The sequence below is a fragment of the Mustelus asterias genome, chromosome 13 (genome assembly GCF_964213995.1).
Source record: "Mustelus asterias chromosome 13, sMusAst1.hap1.1, whole genome shotgun sequence".
NCBI classification, from domain to species: Eukaryota; Metazoa; Chordata; class Chondrichthyes; order Carcharhiniformes; family Triakidae; genus Mustelus; species Mustelus asterias.
In genome coordinates, this window is record NC_135813.1 from 54,632,528 (window position 1) to 54,653,088 (window position 20,561).

The 20,561-nt window shown below is 47.6% G+C and overlaps 1 non-coding gene across 1 annotated transcript; it reads right to left on the bottom strand.

Annotated features, from left to right (window-relative positions):
- Window positions 1–20,151: 20,151 nt before the first annotated feature.
- On the bottom strand, window positions 20,152–20,271 carry trnal-caa (transfer RNA leucine (anticodon CAA)). The gene is made up of 2 exons: window positions 20,234–20,271; window positions 20,152–20,186 (listed from the first exon to the last, which is right to left on the bottom strand). It is a non-coding gene; the product is annotated as a tRNA-Leu (tRNA).
- Between the last annotated feature and the right edge of the window lie 290 nt (window positions 20,272–20,561).

Here is a 20,561-nt window from a genome sequence, read left to right on the forward strand (position 1 = left end):
CCACAGAAGGCTGTGGAGGCCAGGCCATTGAATGTCTTTAAGACAGAGGTAGATAGGTTCTTGATTAATAAGGGGATTGGGGTAATGGGGAAAAGGCAGAGAATGGGAATGAGAAAAATATCAGCCATGATTGAATGGCAGAGCAGACTCGATGGGCCGAGTGGCCTAATTCTGCTCCTATGTCTTATGGTCTTATACTGCCCCCAACAAAAACAAATCACAAATCAAATTTAAAACATCAAACTAAAATGTGATTAAAGGGTCAATGAAGCACCCCAGTCTCTGCGGTGCCCAACAGGTGTGGAAAGCCTCAATTTGGTCCAGGAAAACTGAGCTACTCAAGTTAAATTTGGAACCTAATTAAAAATAATTTTGAAAACTCCCCATCAATCTCATTTAAGGATGTCACTTGTGTTAATATGTACACACCCAGTTATGGTCAGGAACCCCTTGACTTGGGCAAGTAGGTTGTCATTGGGACCTTCCGTGCCCATTGGGCACTGCAGGGCTGGAGTGTTTTAATGACCCCTTGAATTTTAGTTTGATGTTTTAAGTTTCCCTTATGCTTTGTTTTTTTGTTTCAGGCAGTTCTCCACCCCCCTCCCCCCCCCCCCCCCCCCCCACCCCCCACCTCCCCTTTTAAGGGGCTGCCCCTTTTACTTTGTCCCTCAGTTTGTTTAATTTAGTTGAATTGTTTTCCTTTAAAGAATAGCAAGTAGGATTCTCACCAGCAACTGTAAGTGGCTCTCTTAACCCTACAAGTGGGAAACTTGGAGTTGGATTGCACTGCTATTCCAAACAAGATTCATTTCTCCTGCCCTCCTTCCCCCAACCTACCCAATCCTCCCAACAAATAATTAACAAGGAACTGCAATGGTCTTGATACAAAAAACAATCTCCTATTGTTCACATGGGTTGCAGCAGTCAGTCGGGATTCAGACACTTCACTTTTGTAAAAACCATTTGTTAAATGGGGACCAGTTAACTGATTGGAAATGTGACATCTAAGCAAATAAAAACTGACTATTCGCACCTACTATTCTTAGAAACATGGAGTTGGCAGTTCCTTGAGGTCTCGAGTTTGAAGCTAAGTCCTTCGGGAATACCTAACCTTACAAGCAGATTTATATTTTTGTAATCTACATATATAACAGTCCGCCCACTGTTAGTTCATCAAATAAACATGGAATCTGATCTGTAATGGAGCGGTAATCACGGGGGCATTGCCATTCCACTCCCAGTTACTGATATTAAAACAGAGCCACATTCCCAACAAACATTCCCCATCAGAAAGGTGCAATGGATTCCCGAGACCTTGTGTAGGAGAGTTGGGAGAAAGGAAAACTGTGCTGCCCTGAAGTAGGTTTAACAGGAGATGATAAGTGTGTAGTCAAGTGGCCAGTTTGGATGGGGAACAGGTTGGGAGGGGGGGGTGAATGGGTTGGGGGTGAATAGGTTGGGGGAGTTAATGGGTTGGAGGGTGAATGCGTTGGGGGGGTGAATGTGTTGGTGGGGGGTGAATGGGTTGGGGGGTGAATGAGTTGGGGGGGTTGAATGGGTTGGGGGTGACTGGGTTAGGGTGTGAATGGGTTGGGGGGTGAATGGGCTGGGGAGGTGAATGGGTTGGGGAGGTGAATAGGTTGGGGGGGTGAATGGGTTGGGGGTGAATGGGCTGGGGAGGTGAATGGGTTGGGGGTGAATGGGTTGGGGGTGAATGGGTTGGGGGGGTGAATGGGTTGGGGGGGTGAATGGGTTGGGGGGGTGAATGGGTTAGGGGGGTGAATGGGTTGGGGGTGAGTGGGTTGGGGTGAATGGGTTGGGGGGAATAGATTGGGGGGTGAATGGGTTGGGGGTGAATGGGTTGGGGGGGTGAATGGGTTGGGGGGTGAGTGGGTTGGGGGTGAATGGGTTGGGGGTGAATGGATTGGGGTGAATTGGGCTGTGAATGGGTTGGGGTGAATATGTTGGGGGGTGAATGGGTTGGGGGGTGAATGGGTTGGGGGGCGAATGGGTTGGGGGTGAATGGGTTGAGGGGGTGAATGTGTTGGGGGGTGAATGAGTTGGGGATGAATGGGCTGGGGGTGAATGGATTGGGGATGAGTGGATTGGGGGGGTGAATGGATTGGGGGGTGAATGGATTGGGGTGAATTGGGCTGTGAATGGGTTGGGGTGAATATGTTGGGGGGTGAATGGGTTGAGGGGTGAATGGGTTGGGTGGTGAATGGGTTGGGGGGGTGAATGGGTTGGGGGGTGAATATGTTGGGGGGTGAATGGGTTGGGGGGGTGAATGGGTTGGGGGGGTGAATGGGTTGGGGGGGTGAATGGGTTGGGGGAATGAAAGAGTTATGGGGGTGAATGGGTTGTGGGGGATGGCACAGTGAGTGCTGCCAAACTGTGGGCAGTGCTTTTGGAGTTGGGTGAAAACAGGGAGTGGTAAGTTATAAGGAGGTAAGTAGTCATTAAACTTGCTTTCAGGGTGAGCTAAATTTGTTCTTATTTGGGAAGTTAAAAGCTGCAATTTAGTGCATTCCTGCAACAGGAATCAGCTGAGTCAGCTCTCACCTGAACTTGGCTGGTTGTTTGTACAACTAGTTAAAACCAGTTCCAGGGCCTTGTAAGTTGTGCCTTTAAAAACAAAGGCCTCACAATGCTGCTCTGACTGCGCGGTGAGTGCTGCTCTGACTGCACGGTGAGTGCTGCTCTGACTGCACGGTGAGTGCTGCTCTGACTGCACGGTGAGTGCTGCTCTGACTGCACGGTGAGTGCTGCTCTGACTGCACGGTGAGTGCTGCTCTGACTGCACGGTGAGTGCTGCTCTGACTGCACGGTGAGTGCTGCTCTGACTGCAGGGTGAGTGCTGCTCTGACTGCACGGTGAGTGCTGCTCTGACTGCACGGTGAGTGCTGCTCTGACTGCACGGTGAGTGCTGCTCTGACTGCAGGGTGAGTGCTGCTCTGACTGCAGGGTGAGTGCTGCTCTGACTGCACGGTGAGTGCTGCTCTGACTGCAGGGTGAGTGCTGCTCTGACTGCAGGGTGAGTGCTGCTCTGACTGCACGGTGAGTGCTGCTCTGACTGCACGGTGAGTGCTGCTCTGACTGCAGGGTGAGTGCTGCTCTGACTGCACGGTGAGTGCTGCTCTGACTGCACGGTGAGTGCTGCTCTGACTGCACGGTGAGTGCTGCTCTGACTGCAGGGTGAGTGCTGCTCTGACTGCAGGGTGAGTGCTGCTCTGACTGCACGGTGAGTGCTGCTCTGACTGCAGGGTGAGTGCTGCTCTGACTGCAGGGTGAGTGCTGCTCTGACTGCACGGTGAGTGCTGCTCTGACTGCAGGGTGAGTGCTGCTCTGACTGCAGGGTGAGTGCTGCTCTGACTGCACGGTGAGTGCTGCTCTGACTGCACGGTGAGTGCTGCTCTGACTGCACGGTGAGTGCTGCTCTGACTGCACGGTGAGTGCTGCTCTGACTGCACCGTGAGTGCTGCTCTGACTGCACCGTGAGTGCTGCTCTGACTGCACGGTGAGTGCTGCCTGACTGCGAGAAGCGCTTTTGGAGTTGGGTGAAAACAGGGAGTTAGGTGAAATAGGCAACAGAGGTTGTAAGGGAGAGTGCTGATTGGTCAGTAAGGGAGAGTGCTTATCAGTCAGTAAGTATTATTTTTTTCTTTTTGTTCTTGGCATTGTAGTAGTTGTTGTTGTACACTACAATAGTGTTTGTGTGTAATTTCTATGGTTTATAGTTTGAAAAGGTTATACTCGGTAGTAACGTGGAACGGGAAAGAAGGGCCCTAGAGAATTGGATATAATCTGAAACAAAACATCTTTCAAAGGTTTAATTTAAAGGGGTAAGATGACAGGAGAGCTCCAAGCTGTGGTTTGCTCCTCTTGCTCCATATGGCAGGCTGGGGATGGTTCCAGTCCCCTGGGTCAGCATGTGTGCAGGAAGTGTCTCCAGCTACAGCTCCTGGAAGCTTGAGTTTTAGAGCTGGAGCGGTGGCTGGAGACACTGTGGATCACCCGCGAGTCAGAGAGTATCATGGATAGCACGTGTAGAGATGTGGTCACACTGCAGGCTCAGACTCTGCAGGCAGGAAGGGAATGGGTGACCACCAGACAGAGCAAGAGAGATAGGCAGGTAGTGCAGGAATCTCCTGTGGCCATTCCCCTGCAAAACAGATATACGGCTTTCGATACTATTGAGGGGAATGACCTCTCTGGGAAAAGCAGCAGCAGCCAAACTCATTGCACCACGGTTGGTTCTGCTGCAGAGGGGAGGGGTAAAATGTGCGCCAGTGCAATAGTTATAGGGGATTCAATTGTAAAGGGAATAGACAGGCGTTTCTGTGGTCGCAAACGAGACTCCAGGATGGTATGTTGCTTCCCTGGTACTAGGGTCAAGGAGGTCTCGGAGCGGCTGCAGGACATTCTGAAGGGAGAGGGTGAACAGCCAGTGGTCGTAGTACACATTGGTACAAACAACACAGGTTAAATAAAGGGATGAGGTCCTAAAAGCAGAATACAGGGAGCTAGGAAGAAAGTTAAGAAATCGGACCTCAAAGGTAGTGATCTCAGGATTACTACCAGTGCCATGTGCTAGTCAGAGTAGAAATGACAGGATATATCGGATGAATACGTGGCTGAAGAGATGGTGTCAGGGGGAGGGTTCCAGATTCCTGGGCATTGGGACCGGTTCTGGGGGAGGTGGGACCTGTACAAATTGGATGGGTTACACCTGGGCAGGACTGGGACTGATGTCCGAGGGGAAGTGTTTGCGAGAGCGGTTGGGAAGGGTTTAAACTAATATAACAGGGGATGAGAATCTATGTAAGGAGTCTGAGAAGGTGGGATCAAGGACAAAATGTGGGGAGAATGTTCCAACTACATGAAAAATCAGGAAAACAGTTAAAAGGAAGGAGAACTCAGGCGGTGTTATTAATGGAAGTGTTAGAATTCAAAAAGAAGGTACAAAAACTAGCATAAGGGCACTTTATCTGAATGCTCGTAGCATTCGAAACAAGGTAAATGAGTTGACAGTACAAATCATCGCGAATGAGTATGATTTGGTGGCCATTTCAGAGACATGGTTGCAGGGTGGTCATGACTGGGAGTTGAATATCCAGGGGTATCAGATTGTTCGGAGGGACAGACAGGAAGGTAAGGGAGGTGGTGTAGCTCTGATATTTAAGGACGACGTGGAGATGCCGGCGTTGGACTGGGGTAAACACAGTAAGAAGTCTAACAACACCAGGTTAAAGTCCAACAGGTTTATTTGGTAGCAAAAGCCACTAGCTTTCGGAACAGGCTGTCCCTTCGTCAGGTGGGTGGGAGTTCTGATCACAAACAGGGCACAAAGACACAAACTCAATTTACATGAATAATGATTGGAATGTGAGTCTTTACAGCTAATCAAGTCTTAAAGGTACAGACAATGTGAGTGGAGGGAGTATTAAGCACAGGTTAAAGAGATGTGTATTGTCTCCAGACAGGACAGCTAGTGAGATTTTGCACATCCAGGCAGGTTGTGGGGGTTACAGATAGTGTAACATGAACCCAAGATCCCGGTTGAGGCCGTCCTCATGTGTGCGGAACCTGACTATCAGTCTCTGCTCAGCGACTCTGCGCTGTCGTGTGTCGTGCGGCCTTCATGACACATGACAGCGCAGAGTCGCATGGGCAGAGACTGATAGTCAGGTTCCGCACACATGAGGACGGCCTCAACCGGGATATTGGGTTAATGTTACACTATCTGTAACCCCCACAACCTGCCTGGATGTGCAAAATCTCACTAGCTGTCCTGTCTGGACACAATACACATCTCTTTAACCTGTGCTTAATACTCCCTCCACTCACATTGTCTGTACCTTTAAGACTTGATTAGCTGTAAAGACTCACATTCCAATCATTATTCATGTAAATTGAGTTTGTGTCTTTGTGCCCTGTTTGTAATCAGAACTCCCACCCACCTGATGAAGGAACAGCCTGTTCCGAAAGCTAGTGGCTTTTGCTACCAAATAAATCTGTTGGACTTTAACCTGGTGTTGTTAGACTTCTTACTGTATTTAAGGATGACGTCAGGGCAGTAGTGAGAGATGATATAGGTTCTATGTAGAAAAAAGTCGAATCCATTTGGGCGGAAATTAGAAATAGTAAAGAGAAAAGGTCACTGATAGGCATGGTCTATAGGCCGCCAAATAATAACATCACGGTGGGGAGAGCAATAAACAAATAACTGATCATGTAAAACTGGTATAGCAATTATCGTGGGGGATTTTAATCTACATGTCGATTGGTCAAGTCAGGTCGGTCAAGGCAGCCTTGAGGAGGAGTTCATAGAATGTATCCGCGATAGTTTCCTCGAACATAGTGTAATGGAACCCACGAGGGAGCAAGCTATCCTAGATCTGGTCCTGCGTAATGAGACAGGAATAATTAATGATCTCACAGTTAGGGATCCTCTCGGAAGGAGCGATCACAGTATGGTTGAATTTAAAATACAGATGGCGCGTGAGAAGGTAAAATCCAATACCAGTGTCTTGTGCTTAAACAAAGGAGACGATAAAGGGATGAGAGAGGAGTTAGTTAAGGTAGACTGGGAGCAAAAACTTTACAGTGGGACAATTGAGGAACAGTGGAGGACTCTCAAAGCAATCTTTCACAGTGCTCAGCAAAAGTATATACCAGTGATAAGGAAGGACTGTAGAAAAAGAGATAATCAGCCATGGATTTCTAAGGAAATAAAGGAGGGATCAAATTGAAAGAACATGCATACAAAGTGGCAAAGATTAGTGGGAAATGAGAGGATTGGGAAATCTTTAAAGGTCAACAGAAAGCCATGAAAAAGCTATAAAGAAAAGTAAGATGGATTATGAGAGTAAACTAGCTCAGAATATAAAAACAGATAGCAAAAGTTTCTACAAATATATAAAAGTGGCTAAAGTAAATATTGGTCCTTTAGAGGATGAGAAGGGGGATGTAATAACTGGAAATGAGAAAATGGCTGAGGTATTGAACAGGTATTTTGTGTCGGTCTTCACAGTGAAAGACACAAATAACATGCCAAAAATTGATGACAGGGAGGCTATGGCAGGTGAGAACCTAGAAACTATCATTATCACGAAAGAGGTAGTGTTGGGCAAGTTAATGGGGCTAAAGGTAGACAAGTCTCCTGATCCTGATGGAATGCATCCCAGGGTACTAAAAGAGATGGCGAGGGAAATAGCAAATGCACTAGTTGTAATTTACCAAAATTCGCTGGACTCTGGGGTGGTTCCTGCAGATTGGAAAACAGCAAATGTGACGCCACTGTTTAAAAAGGAGGTAGACAAAAGGCGGGTAACTATAGGCCAGTTAGCTTAACTTCTGTAGCAGGGAAAATGCTTGAATCTATCATCAAGGAAGAAATAGCGAGACATCTGGATATAAATTGTCCCATTGGTAAGACGCAGCATGGGTTCATGAAGGGAAGGTCATGTTTGACTAATTTAGTGGAATTCTTTGAGAACATTACATGTGCAGTGGACAATGGGGAACCTGTGGATGTGGTGTATCTGGATTTTCAGAAGGCATTTAACAAGGTACCGCACCAAAGACTTCTACATAAGATAAAGGTGCACAGTGTTATGGGTAATCGATTAGCATGGATAGAGGATTGGTTAACTAACAGAAAGCAAAGAGTGGGGGTAAATGGGTGTTTTTCTGGTTGGCGGTCAGTGACTAGTGGTGTGCCTCAGGGATCAGTGTTAGGACTGCAATTGTTTACGATTTACATAGATGATTTGGAGTTGGGGACCAAGTGTAGTGTGTCAAAATTCGCAGATGACACAAAGATGAGTGGTAGAACAAAATGTGCAGAGGATGCTGAAAGTCTGCAAAGGGATATAGACAGTCTAAGTGAGTGGGCGAGGGTCTGGCAGATGGAGTACAATGTTGGTAAATGTGAAGTCATCCATTTTGGTCGGAATAACAGCAAAATGGACTACTATTTAAATGGTAAAAAGTTGCAGCATGCTGCTGTGCAGAGGGACCTGGGTGTCCTTATGCAGGAATCTCAAAGAGTTGGTTTGCAGGTGTAGCAGGTAATTAAGAAGGCAAATGGAATTTTGTCCTTCATTGCTAGAGGGATGGAGTTTAAAACAGCGAGATTATGTTGCGGCTGTATAGGGTGCTGGTGAGGCCACACCTGGAGTACTGTGTACAGTTTTGGTCTCCTTACTTGAGAAAGGATATACTGGCACTGGAGGGGGTACAGAGGAGATTCACTAGGTTGATTCTGGAGTTGAGAGGGTTGGCTTACGAGGAGAGACTGAGTAGGCTGGGGCTATACTCATTGGAATTCAGAAGAATGAGGGGAGATCTTATAGAAACATATAAGATTATGAAGGGAATAGATAAGATAGAAGCAGGGAAGTTGTTTCCACTGGCAGGTGAAACTAGAACTAGGGCGCAGGCTTCAAAATAAAGGGAAGCAGATTTTGGACTGAGTTGAGGAGGAACTTCTTCACACAAAAGTTTGTGAATCTGTGGAATTCCCTGCCCAGTGAAGCAGTTGTGGCTACCTCATTGAATGTTTTTAAGGCAAGGATAGATACATTTTTGAACAGTAAAGGAATTGAGGGCTATGGTGAGCGGGCGGGTAAGTGGAGCTGAGTCCACGAAATGATCAGCCATGATCTTATTGAATGGCGGAGCAGGCTTGAGGGGCCGGATGGTCTACTCCTGCTCCTAGTTCTTATGTTCTTATGAATGGGTTGGAGGTGTATGAATGGGTTGGGGGGGTGAATGAATTGGGGGGTGCAGCAGAATGGGTCTGGCGGTTAGGAGGGTGTAGATCAGTTGTGAGTGATCATTGTGGGGTCAACCAGTCAGTGGGGGGAGGGGGTTGTGCCTTATGGGGGTGGGGTGTCCAGTGGTCTGTGGGGGAGATTGAGTCATCATTGGAGGTTCATGAGGTCAGTGGGGGGGGGGGCATGCATTCAGTGGCAGGATTAGGGAGTCAATAGGGGGGTTGGGTTGTCAGTGAGGGCATTGGCCAGTCAGTGCTGGGTCACTTGCTGAGTGCTGGGGTCACATAACTTGAATAATACCACTTGAACTAACTGACTTCAAGTGAGTCCATGCAGTTCTCCACCAAGCGAGCCTACTTACATATAGAACCATACAATATCTAAAATGTAGAAGAAGGCCATTCAGCCCATTGAGTCTACACTGACTCTCCAAAAGAGCATCGTACCCAGCCCACCCCTCCTGCCCTATCCTCATAAACCTGTGCAATCCCCCTAACCTGCACATCTTTGGACTATGGGAGGAAACCAAAGCACCCGGAGGAAACCCATGCACACATGGGGAGAACGTGCAAACTCCACACAGACAATGTCCCAAGCCGGAAATTGAACCTGGGTCCCTGGTGCTGTGAGGCAGCAGTGCTAACCACTGTGCCACCGTGCCACCCCACTTATGTCAGATCTTGATCCTTACTCTAAAGTTAAACCTGGACTTCCCAGAACCTACCATGTGAAACAAATTCACTCCTAAATCGGTCTCCATCCCACTCCAACAGGAATGAGATGGAGGGTGCAGAGGGCACAGATGTGCAGAGGATGCAGAGGAGATTTACCAGAGTGTTTCCAGCATTTCAGTTGAGAGATTAGCAAGCTGGCATTGTTTTCCTGGGAGCAGAGTCAGGAAGGCTCCTCATAACCCTGCAGCATTAACTCCTTCCTCACCATAGATGCTGTCTGACCCAGTGAGTGCCCATGATGTGGAGATGCCGGTGTTGGATTGGGGTAAACACAGTTAGAAGTCTCACAACACCAGGTTAAAGTCCAACAGGTTTATTTGGTAGCAAAAGCCACTAGCTTTCGGAGCGCTGCTCCTTCATCAGGTGAGTGGGATTTCAGTCCACAAACAGGGCATATAAAGACACAAACTCAAAAATAATGTTTGGAATGCGAGTCTTTACAGGTCATCAAGTCTAAGAGTTACAGACAATGTGAGTGGAGAGAGGGTTAAGCACAGGTTAAAGAGATGTGTATTGTCTCCAGCCAGGATAGTTAGTGAGATTTTGCAAGCCCAGGCAAGTCGTGGGGGTTACAGATAGTGTGACATGAACCCAAGATCCTGGTTGAGGCCTCTTCATGTGTGTGGAACTTGGCTATCAGTCTCTGCTCAGCAATTCTGCGTTGTCATGTGTCGTGAAGGCCGCCTTGGAGAACGCTTACCTGAAGATCAGAGGCCGAATGCCCATGACCACTGAAGTGTTCCCCAACAGGAAGAGAACAGTCTTGCCTGGTGATTGTCGAGCGGTGTTCATTCATCTGTTGTTGTAGCATCTGCATGGTTTCCCCAATGTACCATGCTCGGGACATCCTTTCCTGCAGCGTATCAGGTAGACAACGTTGGCCGAGTTGCAAGTGTATGTACCATGTACCTGGTGGATGGTGTTCTCACGTGAGATGATGGCATCCAAGTCGATGATCCGGCACGTCTTGCAGAGGTTGCTGTGGCAGGGTTGTGTGGTGCCGTGGTCACTGTTCTCCTGAAGGCTGGGTAGTTTGCTGCGGACAATGGTCTGTTTGAGGTTGCGTGGTTGTTTGAAGGCAAGAAGTGGGGGTGTGGGGATGGCCTTGTCGAGATGTTCGTCTTCATCAATGACATGTTGAAGGCTCCGGAGAAGATGTCATAGCTTCGCTGCTCCGGGGAAGTACTGGACGACGAAGGGTACTCTGTCCGCCGTGTCCCGTGTTTGTCTTCTGAGGAGGTCGGTGCGGTTTTTCGGTTTGTCACACTCACATTGTCTGTGCCTTTAAGACTTGATTACCTAAAGACTCGCATTCCAGCCATTATTTTGTAAATTGAGTTTGTGTCTTTATATGCCCTGTTTTTGTGAACAGAATTCCCACTTACCTGACGAAGGAGCAGCGCTCCGAAAGCTGGTGGCTTTTGCTACCAAATAAACCTGTTGGACTTTAACCTGGTGTTGTGAGACTTCTTTTACTGTGTTTACCCCAGTCCAACGCCGGCATCTCCACATCAGGTAGTATCAGGTAGACAACGTTGGCTGAGTTGCAAGAGTATGTACCGTGTACCTGGTAGATGGTGTTCTCACGTGAGATTATGGCATCCGTGTCGATGATCCGGCACGTCTTCCAGAGGTTGCTGTGGCAGGGTTGTGTGGTGTTGTGGTCACTGTTCTCCTGAAGGCTGGGTACTCCCAGCATTGTCTGTTTTTATTTCAGCTGGCCAGCACCTGCAGTATTTTATGTTGTGTGAGGTTCAGAGGAGATCAGATAGAGAGAATAAGGAGAGACATTTCTTTGGCTGAAGGGTCAGTCACTGGAGGATACTGAATGAAGGTGGTTCACAAAGGAATGTGGGAGAGAGAAGGGGATAGACAGTGAGCTGGTGTGATCTGGAATAAACTGCCTGAAAGGGCGCTGGAAGCAGATTCGAAACTAAGGCCCATAACTTCCTGGTTCCCCAGGGGATACCCCAATGATACGCTGGGGAATCTCTCCAGGAAGTTGCCATGTAAAGGTTTATCAAACAATTACCCGGCAATGCAAACTTCCCCTGAACAATGGGGCTGGGCTGAGAACCACCCGGCAAAGTGATTTAAATCGCTGACAGCGTCTGGTTCTGCTGGTTTTACCCTGATACTCTGACAGTTAGAAGGAAAGAAACACTTCTAACTCCAGAGTAACTATCCAAACAGCCAGACCCAGCCTTGCATGTGACACCCCACCACACACACAACCACCCTCCCACCCCACCCCCCCCAGGGGACCCGCCACAGCACTCCCACTCAAACCTGACTACCCCTCCCATTCCGACCACCCCACCCCCAAACCAGCACCCGCCCCCGCTCCAACTGCTCCTTGCAGTCTGACTATCCCCTCTCCAGCCTAACCAGCCCTCCTGGGCAGTTCTGCCCCACCTCCCAACTCCTGTTCAACACCCCACCCACCCTCCCGCTCCAAATCCCATCTGGTCCAACCCACACCCACTCACCCTTGCCCCCTCCCGCTCTCAGTCTTCAGAGAATCATAGAATCCCTACAGTGCTGAAGGAAGCCATTCGGCCCATCGAGTCTGCACCAGGAACAATCCCACCCAGGCCCTATCCCCATAATCCCATGTATTTACCCTGCTAAACCCCCTGACACTAATGGTCAGTTTAGCACGACCAATGCACCTAACCCGCACATCTTTGGTCTTCCCCCGATTGCCTGAACCACTTCCCTTTGCAAGGGGGGTGGGGGGGGGGGGGGGGGGGGGGGGGTGGGGGGGGGGGGTGGGGTGGTCCGGGTGAGACAAGGCTGTGCAATTTGAACACGGCTAAATCCATCCAGAGTGGCTGTTCGCTGGAGCCTGCCACTCCGAGGGAGTTACAGGCCCAACTATCAAAGGGAATGGGATAGGTATCGGAAAAGATACCTAGAAACCAGAACTAGAGGGCACAGCCTCAAAATAAGGGGAGGCCGGTTCAGAACAGAGTTGAGGGGGAACTTCTTCTCTCAGAGGGTAGTGAATCTCTGGAATTCTCTGCCCATTGAAGTGGTGGAGGTTTCCTCGTTGAATATGTTTAAATCACGGGTAGATAGTTTTCTGATCGATAAGGGAATTAGGGGATATGGGGAGCAGGCGGGTAAGTGGAACTGATTCACTTCAGATCAGCCATGATCTTGTTGAATGGCGGGGCAGGCTCGAAGGGCCAGATGGTCTACTCCTGCTCCTATTCCTTATGTTCTTAAAAGGAGAAATTTCAGGGCAGTGATACTGCAGCACAATGGGTCATGTGGCCTCCTCAGCGCTGTGAGGTTCTGTGATTGTACACACAGGTCTGGGTAAGGAGAGGATTGAGCCAAGCTTCTGATACAGCACATCATGGAAAGATTTTCATTATCTGTGCTCAGACATGAAGAATTATCTCTGGGATGAGTTATTGGACAGCTGCCAGTGCCAATAAATAAACCTGACACCGACCAGAAAAAGGAGTGCTAAAGTTGAGGGGGAGTCACCCATCAATGTGGAATGACATATTGGCAAAGGGCCAGGGGGATAGCAGCGGCTGTACTGAAGGAACGTGTACATACAGGACTGGAACTCGAATGCAAAACCTGCCAAAGATTACTGTGGGATTCCAGTTTAATGTCCCCTTGATGTCAGAGAAACCCTCCAGGGCACTAAGACTGGCGGAGGTGTGAGAGATACCTGTTCACATTGGAAAAGAATGTGGAGACAACTGGTAGAGTTCCACAATGGTCATTCTCTTAAAGTCAGCATTCACAGCTTTCTTCCAGACCGAGGGCAGGTACAAGGTCAGGGCAGACTATCCACTGCGAATAGAATCACAGAATGTCCACAGCATTGAAGGAGGCCAGCCATGTCTAAATATCGGCTCAATGCAAGAACAGCTAGTCCCATTCCCCCAGCCTTTCCCTGAAGCACCGTAGTGGGTCGGATCTCAAACAATGATGAGACAGAGGACAGGAATGAGATAGAGAATCTGGTGAACTGGTGCTGCAACAATAATCTCTCCCTCAATGTCAACAAACAAAGCAAATAGACATCGACTTCAAAGTAAAGTTAAAAAGTAAAGTTTATTTATTAGTCACAAGTAAGGCTTACATTAACACTGTAATGAAGTTACTGTGAAATTCCCCTAATCCCCTTAGTCCAGCAACTGTTCGGGTCAATGCACCTAACCAGCACATCTTTCAGAATGTGGGAGGAAACCGGAGCACTCGAGGAAACCCATGCAGACACAGGGAGAACGTGCAAACTCCACACATATAGTGACCCGAGCCAAGAATCGAACCAGGGTCCCTGGCGCTGTGAAGCAGCAGTGCTAACCACTGTGCTACCGTCAGGAAGCGTAGTGGAGGATATGTCTACATCAACAGGAGCGAAATGGAAATAGTCGAGAGCTTCAATTTGCTTGGTGCTTAGATCACCAACAACCTGTCCTGGTCTCCCCATGTCGACACTATAGTTAAGAAAGCCCACAACGCCTCTACTTTCTCAGAAAACTAAGGAAATTTGGCATGTCAGCTACGGCTCTCTCCAACTTTTACAGACGCACCATAGAAAGCATTCTTTCTGGTTGTATCACAGCTTGGTATGGCTCCTGCTCTGCCCAAGACCACAAGGAACTACAAACGGTTGTGAATGTAGCCCAATCCATCACGCAAACCAGCTTCCCATCTTCTGACTCTGTCTACACTTCCCACTGCCTCGGCAAAGCAGCCAGCATAATTAAGGACCCCACGCACGCCGGACATTCTCTCTTCCACCTTCTTCCGTCGGGAAAAAGATACAAAAGTCTGAGGTCATGTACCGACCGACTCAAGAACAGCTTCTTCCCTGCTGCCGTCAGACTTTTAAATGGATCTACCTCGCTCTAAGTTGATCTTTCTCTACACCCTAGCTATGACTGGAACAATACATTCTGCACTCTCTCCTTTCCTTCTCTATGAACAGTATGCTTTGTCTGTGTAGCACGCAAGAAACAATACTTTTCACTGTATACTAATACATGTGACAATAATAAATCAAATCAAATCTTCACTTGCTTATCCGATGCTCTTTCAAAAACTTCAGTCCTGAACAGCACATTCCAGATCCTAACCAATCGCTGCGTGAGAAAGCTTTGCCTTATCTTTGCCATCGGTCCTTTTCCAAATCATCTCAAGTTGATGTCGTGTGGCTCTCTTCCATGACCTACTCTGCCCAGCCCCCACATCCTGAACACTAATATCTAACCCCCTCACACCCCTTCCTTCTCAGAGATGAACTGTTCCAGCTTCTCCAATCTATTCTCAGTCACTGAAGTCCCTGGAACATTCGAGATAATCAACTGCACTCGCTCTAATATCTTCACATCCCTCCAAAGATGTCATGCCCAGAGAATCCCAGTTGGTGCTGAAGCGGTGTTTAATGAAGATTCATCATAACTTCATTGCTTTTGTACTCTCCAACTCTTTATAAAGCTCAGAATCCTGAATGCTTTGTAAATACAATTTCAACCAGCCCTGCTACCCTCAATGGTTGGTGAAGGTATTTTACTTATTCTTTCATATGATGCAGGTATCGCTGGCTGGGCCAGCATTTATTGCCCGTCCCTGAGTAGCTTGCTCGGCCATTTCTGAGGGCATTTAAGACTCAACCACATTGCTGTGGCTCTGGAGCCACATGTAGGCCAGACCGGGTAAGGACAGCAGATTTCCTTCCCTAAAGAACATTAGTGAACCAGGTGGGTCTTTACAACAATCAGTGATGGTTGTCATGGCCATTACTGAGACTGGCTTTTATATTCCAGTTTCAGTAACTGAATTCAAATTTAAACAGTTGCTGTGGTGGGATATTAGCCTGGGGCCTCTGGATGAGTAGACAAATGTCATTACCATTATTTGATTTAATTTATTATTGTCACATGTATTAGTATAGAGTGAAAAGTATTGTTTCTTGCGTGCTATACAGTCAAAGCATACCGTTCATAGAGAAGGAGATGAGAGAGTGCAGAATGTAGTGTTACAGTCATAGCTAGGGTATAGAGAAAGATCAACTTAATGCAAGTTAAGTCCATTCAAAAGTCTGACAGCAGCAGGGAAGAAGCTGTTCTTGAGTCGGTTGGTACGTGACCTCAGACGTTTGTATCTTTTTCCCGACGTAAGAAGGTGGAAGAGAGAATGTCCGGGGTCCGTGGGGTCCTTGATTATGTTGGCTGCTTTTCCGAGGCAGCGGGAAGTGTAGACAGAGTCAATGGATGGGAGGCTGGTTTGAGTAATGGACGGGGCTTCGTTCACGACCCTTTGCAGTTTCTTGCAGTCTTGGGCAGAGCAGGAGCCGTACCAAGCTGTGATACAACCAGAAAGAATGCTTTCCATGGTGCATCTGGAAAAGTTGGTGAGAGTCGTAGCTGACATGCCAAATTTCCTTAGTCTTCTGAGAAAGTAGAGGCGTTGGTGGGCTTTCTTAACTATGGTGTCAGCATGGAGAAGTCTCACAACACCAGGTTAAAGTCCAATAGGTTTATTTGGTAGCAGATACCATAAGCTTTCGGAGCGCTGCTCCTTCGTCAGATGGAGTGAAAATCTGTTCTCCAACAGTGCACAGAGACACAACATCAAGTTACAGAATACTAATTAGAATGCAAATCTCTACAGCCAGCCAGGTCTTAAAGATAAAGTGGGTGGAGGGAACATTAAACACAGGTTAAAGAGATGTGTATTGTCTCCAGACAGAACGGCTAGTAAGATTCTGCAAGATCAGGAGGCAAGCTGTGGGGGTTACTGATAATGTGACATAAATCCAACATCCCGGTTTAGGCCGTCCTCATGTGTGCGGAACTTGGCTATCAGTTTCTGCGTGTGTCGTGAAGGCCACCTTGGAGAACGCTTACCTGAAGATCCAAGGCTGAAGCTACCAAATAAACCTGTTGAACTTTAACCTGGTGTTGTGAGACTTCTTACTGTGCTTACCCCAGTCCAACGCCGGCATCTCCACATCATGGTCAGCATGGAGGGACCAGGAGAGGTTGTTGGTGATCTGGACACCTAAAAACTTGAAACCCTTTCTACTTCGCCCCAACACCATCTCCCCAGACCTCTTTATTCCTACCCCTCCAATGAAATTGTGTCCTACAATTGAGATTTGCTGCCCTTGTTTGCCCTACTGAAATGTACCACTTCACATAACAAAAGCAAAACACAGCGGATGCTGGAACTCTGAAATCAAAGGGACAGTGCTGGAAAGGTTCAGCGGGTCTATTGCTGCCTACCCTGCTGAGTTTGTCCAGCATTCTCTGCTTTATCTGTGTCAACCTCACTCTCTACATTAAATTTCATCAGCCTGTCCATCTGCATCCTCTTGAAGTCTGTCACTGTCCTCCTCACAGCTTCCCGACATCCGCAAAATAGAAACTGTGTCCCTCAAACCAGTGACAAGCCCCAGGACTTACAGAATCCCTGACTGACATCCCAGTGGGACTCCTAGAATACCAGTTCCCGTGGTGATTGCTAATTATCTATCAGGTGGAGCTGGTATCCTGAGCCCTGTATAAGGCGGGCCCCTCAGCGGGTCCACCACTCTATCATCCTGGATGGGGCTTGTACACGTTCACTGCAGGCTTACAGTTTAATTTTTGCTTTGTGAAATAAAACACCATTCCTTTACAGTTGGTGTCCTGAGTTATTACAAACCATAGTCCAGGTCATTGATGTGTATATTTACTGGATTCACACCAGTTGAACTTCATAGAATCATACAATGCAGAAGATTCATGACCCATCAAGTGTCACCTCACACTTTCCAGGGTTAATTTTCTATCTGCCCATTTGACCATCCCATCTATATCTTCTTGTAGCCCAAGACACTCTGCCTCATTGTTAGCCACCCGGATGATCTTTCTGTCATCCAAAAACTTACTAATCCTACCCCCTACATAGTCATCTTTTGCAGGAATGAGTTAGAGAATCTGGTGAACTCTCCCTCAGTGTTAATGTCAGGGTTCAGGGTGAGCACATTCCTCTTAGAGTGAAGGGCAAGGCTGGTAGAAGTAGGGAACCCTGGATGGTCAAGAAGAAGAAGGAGGCACATGACATGCATAGGCAGCTGGGATCAAATAAATCCCTTGAAGCTTTTTAGGGGTTGTCGGAGTAGAGTTAAGAGAGAAATCGGGAGGGCAAAAAGGAGAAATGAGGTTGTTTTGGCAGATAAGGCAAAGGAGAATCCAAAGAGCTTTTACAAATACATAAAGGGCAAAAGAGTAACAAGGGAGAGAGTAGGGCATCTTAAGGATCAGCAAGGTCATCTATGTGCGGATCCACAAGAGATGGGTGAGATCCTAAATGAATATTTCTCATCAGTATTTACTGTTGAGAAAAGCATGGATGTTAGGGAACTTGGGGAAATAAATAGTGATGTCTTGAGGAGTGTACATATTACAGAGAAGGAGATGCTGGAAGTCTTAAAGCGCATCAAGGTAGATAAATCCCCGGGACCTGATGAAGTGTATCCCAGGATGTTGTGGGAGGCTAGGGAGGAAATTGCGGGTCCCCTAGCAGAGATATTTGAATCATCAATAGTCACAGGTGAGGTGCCTGAAGATTGGAGGGTGGCAAATGTTGTACCTTTGTTTAAGAAGGGCTGCAGGGAAAAGCCTGGGAACTACAGGCCAGTGAGCCTCACATCTGTGGTGGGTAAGTTGTTGGAAGATATTTTGAGAGACGGGATCTAGAGGCATTTAGAGACAGAAGGACTGATTAGGGACAGTCTTTGTCAGATCAAGCAACCCACAGATGGGTTTGATAAGGCTGTGAACCTCTGTCTGTCGATGTCTCGCTTGCAGCCATTTTAAGTCCATATTTCAGCCAGTTCTGTCCCTATTCCATGTATTGTATTAATGTCAATCTTACAGTGAGACTCTGGCAATGTTTGGATAGATAAGAATGGAACATGGGGAGAGGAGTCCCACCCAGCTGGATAACAGTGGAGAAATGAAGCTGGAGGATGGTGTGGTGCTGGGCACATTCTCAATATTTGTAGATGACATAAAAGTTGAAAATATTGTGAACTGTGTGATAGATTTCTAAAGACATAGTCGGGCCAGTGGAATGGAGTGACAGGTGGACAGTGTGAAGTGTTAGGTTTGGGTAGGTGAAACAAGGGTAGACAATAGTTGCAGGAACAAAGCCACCTACGGGTATATGGGCACAAATCATTGAAGGTGGCAGGGTAGCTTGAGAAAGTGGTTAAAAAGCACCTGGGCCCCTGGGCTTTGGAAATAAAGGCATGCGGCCAGATATTCCCCTCTGGCACCTGCTCAGAGATTAGTCAGAAATTGGTTAAATAAGGCCTACAAGTCCCCAGTTTCAACCTTACCCCTCCATTCCTGAGCCGCACCATCAGCCCCTGGGTGGGAACTGTAGTGAGTGATGACCCTGCATGTGTGTGCTGTGAGGTCACTATCAGAAAGGCCAAGGGATCCATCCTTCAGGATATTTTGGTTGCAATGGGAGGGATTTGGAAACCTGGGGGAACCCCACCAGGTAAACAGGTTTGTGAACCTTGGGGGAGGCCTGCTGTGGAGTGGGGAAATTTTGATGGGTAAATTCAAACGTTCTTGACTATGTCAAATGTCATTATTAGATGCTGTCTGAAAAATTAGTTGTGTTCTTAATGTAGTGACCTCCCCTTGGGAAATAAGGAAGGGCAGGTGACAGAAGTGTTAGTGAGGCTTCACTTTGGGACCAGTGACCATAATTCTATTGGTTTTAAGATAGTTATGGAGAATGATAGGTTTGGCCTAAAAGTTAAAATTCTAAATCGGGGCAAGGCCAATTTTGATGGTATCAGGCAGGAACTTTCAAAAGTTAATTGGGGGAGTCTGTGGGAAGGCAAAGGGACATCTGGTAAGTGGGAGGCTTTCAAAAGTGTGTTAACCAGGGTTCAGGGTAAACACATTCCTCTTAGAGTGAAGGGCAAGGCTGGTAGAAGTAGGGAACACTGGATGACTCGGGATATTGAGGCCCTGGTCAAGAAGAAGAAGAAAGCACATGACATGCATAGGCAGCTGGGATAAAATGGATCCCTTGAAGAGTATAGAGGGTGGAGGAGTAGAGTTAAGAGAGAAATCAGGAGGGCAAAAAGGGGACACGAGATTGTTTTGGCAGATAAAGCAAAGAAGAATCCAAAGAGCTTCTACAAATACATAAAGGGCAAAAGAGTAACTAGGGAGAGAGTAGGGCCTCTTAAGGGTCAACAAGATCATCTATGTGCGGATCCATAAGAGATGGGTGAAATCCTAAATGAATATTTCATAGAAATCATAGAAACCCTACAGTGCAGAAGGAGGCCATTCGGCCCATCAAGTCTGCACTGACCACAATCCCACCCAGGCCCTACCCCCACATATTTACCCGCTAATCCCTCTAACCTATGCATCTCAGGGGCAATTTTAACCTGGCCAATCAATCTAACCCGCACATCTTTGGACTGTGGGAGGAAACCGGAGCACCCAGAGGAAACCCATGCAAACAAGAGGAGAATGTGCAAACTCCACACAGACAGTGACCCAAGCCGGGAATCGAACTCGGGACCCTGGAGCTGTGAAGCAGCAGTGCTAACCACTGTGCTACTGTGCCGCCCAAAATGGAAATGTCAGGAGTGGGATTTGAACCCACGCCCCTAGAAAGGGACCAGAATTCACCAGCCATTACACAAGGCAAGGAATCACACTCCTTGAGTCCAGCGCCTTAGACCACTCGGCCATCCTGACAACTTGCCAATTTCTTATCAGTATTTACTGTTGAGAAAAGCATGGATGTTAGAGAACTTGGGGAAATAAATAGTGATGTCTTGAGGAGTGTACTTGTAACAGAGAAAGAGGTGCTGGAAGTCTTAAAGTGCATCAAGGTAGATAAATCCCCGGGACATGATGAAGTGCATCGCAGGACATTGTGGGAGGCTAGGGAGGAAATTACGGGTCCCCTAGCAGAGATATTTAAATCATTGATAGTCAGTCACGGGTGAGGTGCCTGAAGATTGGAGGGTGGTAAATGTTGTGCC